This window comes from Ananas comosus, linkage group 3 (genome assembly GCF_001540865.1).
Source record: "Ananas comosus cultivar F153 linkage group 3, ASM154086v1, whole genome shotgun sequence".
Taxonomy (NCBI): Eukaryota; Viridiplantae; Streptophyta; class Magnoliopsida; order Poales; family Bromeliaceae; genus Ananas; species Ananas comosus.
In genome coordinates this window covers 8,444,371-8,448,909 of record NC_033623.1, presented here as the reverse complement: position 1 = coordinate 8,448,909, position 4,539 = coordinate 8,444,371, and the positions used below count along the sequence as shown (strand labels likewise).

General features: G+C 39.1%; 1 long non-coding RNA gene across 4 annotated transcripts; it reads left to right on the top strand.

Annotated features, from left to right (window-relative positions):
* On the top strand, positions 1,091–4,123 carry LOC109708101. 4 transcript variants are annotated; one of them, XR_002215655.1, is made up of 7 exons: positions 1,091–1,121; positions 1,218–1,315; positions 1,548–1,634; positions 1,722–1,834; positions 1,922–2,032; positions 2,123–2,182; positions 3,907–4,123. It is a non-coding gene; the product is annotated as an uncharacterized LOC109708101 (long non-coding RNA). The 4 variants fall into 4 exon arrangements; XR_002215656.1 differs by having other exon boundaries at positions 1,919–2,032; XR_002215653.1 differs by having other exon boundaries at positions 1,719–1,834.

Genomic DNA, 4,539 nt, shown 5'->3' with positions numbered 1-4,539 from the left:
AATTGGTTCTACAAGAAGAATCAACTGGATAAAGCTAAGAGGTATCTCATCAGAAGTAAATCATCAGTTTAAGCCTACAAAAGATTTCGTGAGAAATAGAATTGGATATATATATATATATATATATATATATTACAACAAATTTCTCGTTGATAAGATGGATATGAATTACCGTATAATTGGTGCTAACAGCAGTGGGGCTACAGAAAGGGTATTAGTGGAATTTACAAAGTTTTGAAATTTGACACCTAGTAACAGCCACTAATGTGAAACAGAATTCTTCTTATCAACGAATGATTGAACCCCGTTCATATGAGCATGATAAGAAGAGTTGGATTTTATCTTCGAATCGTTGAGAAAGGCAAAAATGGAACTTCATCCATTAAAACCATGGATTTTGTGGATGAAAGAAGAACTTTATGAACAATGATGGGAAAGGTAAAGTGCGATGTACTAAACTTCCAGAATTATGGATGTCATCATAAGAAGATGCTTCGTATGATTTGATTAATTCAAACTCCTTGGAAAGGAATTGAAGCATTATGTAAATACAGTCCCAACTTGCTCTGGATGGTTTTGGAGTATAATATAGATTCCAATTTCGCGGACGAAACTCCTTTTTAGGAGTGGTGAATGTAAAACACTGAACTTTGGTGAATTATGAAGTTTGAGGGTTGGAATAGCAATTGGAACTCTTCTACAACTTTTGAAGGATTGTCAAGAGGTTACAGCCAGGTACTGGACCAAGCAGATAACTGGAAATGAAAAAGTGCATCGCAAATGCACTAATCGAATGTAGTGCTTTGAACTTGGTTAATTATGAAGTTTGATGAGTGGGAATGGTAATGGGAACTAACCTACATCTTTTAAAGAGTAGTAGAAAGGTTTTTGACAAGTTAAAGGCGTGATCAAACAGTTAAAAGATCGAAAATGCATTGGAAATTCGAAATTGTAGGAATTTGTATAGTGTACCGGTACAACCATCATTGTGTACCGGTACACAGCACAGCAGTAGCTGCGTGGCTAAGGTTATTTTGGTCTTTTCACTGTCTAAGCTTGTTCTTATCAGCTTAGCTCGAACCCTGAGCTTGTTCTTATCTTGTTGGAGCTCAGGATCAGGGGTGAGCTTCTCTCTCTTTCTCTCTATAAGATTTCCCCATGGTTTGAAGTGAAAAAGATGGAATTAAGCCCACTTCTTCCTTTTGTTTTGTTGCTAGCTGAAGTAGAAGGCTTTGGAGCTGCTAAGGGTTGTGAGAGAGAGGAATTTGGGAGAATTTTGCAACTTCAACTCAGTAGATAATTGAGTTACAACTTGGTAAAGTGATTTGTACCATTTCTTTCCATAACTTGGTGTTAGTGATGGGTTTAAGCTTGTTTCTTGTTCTTTGCTGCTAGCTGAATTGAGGGAGAGCTTTTGCAGCTTTAAAGAGGAGCTTTGCTGTACTTTAACTCAGCTAGAGTTGAGTTAGTGATTAGATGATGTAATCTACCCACTTTCCTCCCTATTTTGAGTGTAGTAATAAGTAAGTAATGTTGTGTTGATTCAGGATTAGAGCAGCCATGATTTCTACTTGGAACTGAACCTTTTAAATTGATTTTGCGTACACTCCCACCAGTAGGAAGTAGAATTCCTGGTAGGGAATCTAAACAAGTAAGGTTCTATCCTATACTATGTAGTTACATAAGGATTTTAATGTTGCCTTGATGCTGATTCGTAGCAGAGCCGCAACAAGAGAGGTGAACCTTGCGACTTGGGTTCGATGATTTTTGGAACATAGTTTGGAGATGATTCTTCAACCCAAAGCTAACAACAAGCTGGACTGAATTGGCGAAGGTGATTAACTCCCTACTTGTCTTACCTTGATGTTATACTAGAGATATAAGTGAAAGTAGTGATGCAGTTTGGAATAATTCACAGCAGATGTAGTGATCACCTTGAGCTGAATATTGAGACTCTTTTGAGCTAAATCAAGCCGAGTTGAGGTGCTTCAACCTGAATTGAAGCAGAGGTTTAACTTTAGACTAAACTTAGGTGAGAATCTAGTTCATATTGCATGATTATATGAGGTTTTGCAACAGGAATATAATTCAGCTTTCAAGTTGATTTTTGATTTGTTGTTAGGGGACTTGGAGACTTCAAATTCCTACGATTGTGAGTTCGACAAGAGTGGTCGATTGGAAGGTCGGTCGGTCCTTCCCGAAATGGGTGAATTCTCTCTATGTCTCCTTTGACATTATGAGTTAAATTCATTATGAGTTAAATTCATTGCATATCTATATGAATATATGTGTACTTGAAAGAATTGAGACTTGCATTCCTGTGATTATGATAGCTTCTCTATGTAGTAGAGAAAGAGTTATGGAATTATCTATTTGCCATAGATCATTTGCTCTATTTCCATGTATCCTTGTTATTAGTAGTCATACCAACAAGTTAATTATGACATCATTTCAGAGGGGAGAAATTCTAACCTTGAAGGCATCAATTAGCTCTATTAGACAACAAGAGAACGAGGTACCTGAGATGAAATCACACTATTCTACGTTATAGACATAACGCTAGAACTCGTGGATTATCTTACATAATGAGGTTATTTGTGCATTCTTGTGAAGCCATATAAAAGTATCTTAGACACTGTCTACATATTGGTGTTGACCAGTTGATTACTGTTTCCTTACTTATGTTGATAAACTAGCTTAATTTTGACATTATGATATAACATGAATGCACACAGTTAAGTGTATATATTCTAGTAGAATAACTAGAAGAACCATGACGTATACTTGTATAATTAAGCAGAAGTACTTGCATATTATTTATTTACTCCAAGTAGTGGAGGCTTTTGTGGAACTTTAGAATATGTGCCACGGGTCCTATGAACCTAAAATGAGTCATTGAATATGACCTTTGTAAACCACTTCCCTTATGTATTGGCAGTAGTGAGAGGACTCTATGTGAACATGTGTGGGTATAACCCCATATAAGTTAAAGTATATACTAATTTGAGCTATACTAGGTATTGATAGAATTATATCAACAAGTAGTTGATAGTGGCTTACGTTTGGGTACTATAGTGTCGACCTTGGGTCGAATTGAGATTCCATGTTTAAGACATGATGAATTCGTGATACTGATGCTACAGATTGCAACTTGCATGCCATTGTGCTCTTTCGCACATGCTTGTGGGGGTCGCGCCCCCCCAAGCCAGCACTCCAGAGTCGCTTAGCGATAGATTGCTCGCTCATGTATGAAGTAAGCGCCAAAATGGATTGCTGTGGGTAGTGTTAACTTCCACGTGGCCATTAGGCGCTGCACATGCTAGACAACCTTCGTGTAGGTCTTCATACAAGACAGCCTTCGGGTGGGTCTTCATACTAGACAGCCTTCGGGTGGGTCTTCATTCCAGACAGCCTTCGGGTGGGTTTTCATGCCAGACAGCCTTCGGGTCGGTCTTACAAAATTTAAACATCGAGTAGTTAAATGACAAGTGAACTCATTGATGAACAAGCTAGGAAGTTGACATCTTGACATTAGTGACATAGTGGCAATGTGTTACACTTTTACTGGTATAGGAAGTAATTTCATGATATCATTAGTTATTTCAACAATAATGAGTTATTTACATACCATTGGGCATATGACTAGTTAAATTGTCACTAACATGAATGATAGAACTTATCAGCATAAACGAGTACCTACAACTTGTGGATTGGTGCATTTATATATTGACTATAAGTAAACCGCATAATTGATTTATTTCAATACCTGTTGCATTTACTTGCTTATTTACCACTGTTACTTCCGCCACAGTTGACCTAGTGGTGTACTTCGCCACTCCCGGTGGCTTACCCACTGGGAACTATTGTTTAATAGTTCTCATGCCCTCTTTGTTGTTATTTTTACAGAGCCTTCCACAGCGGGAAAGGTTAGGGTTTCCGGCAAGGTGTCAGCGGATAGCTAGAGCCTCCTCGATGTTAATAGACGAAACCACTCCAGCACTTCTAGTTTAGTTTTGGGTTATACTTTGGGTTTATGTAGAATGTATTCGATTTTTATTTTGTAATAAGGTTTTGGGTTGTATAAGTTTATACTTTTAAGTTGTGCTCTGATTACCTGGTTAGAATTGATTGCTTTTTACTATATTGATTGTAGACGCCTGGTGTATACTGAGTTGTGACATACACGGCGGGTCTGTGCACGTGACTGGTGAGCTTCCGCTGAAGTCCAGGGCGTGACAGAAGGCGTCATGTAATTAAAAAATGTATTACAAGGGACCTTCGAAAGCTTTGGAAATCAAAATTTGCAAACTGCAGGTTTTGTGCTCTCGGGGACCGGTCCCTGGTGGGAGAGACCGGTCCCCGAACGCGTAGCCAGCGAGATGGCTGAGAAATCGGCTAAGTCCTGAAAAATCAGCTCTCGGGAACCGGTCCCTGCGAGGAGAGACCGGTCCCCGGAGAACGGTTCCATCAAGGAAGACCGGTTGCATCGCGCATAGCCTGCGTAGTCTGCGGGAGGAGCTCTCGGGGACCGGTCCCTCA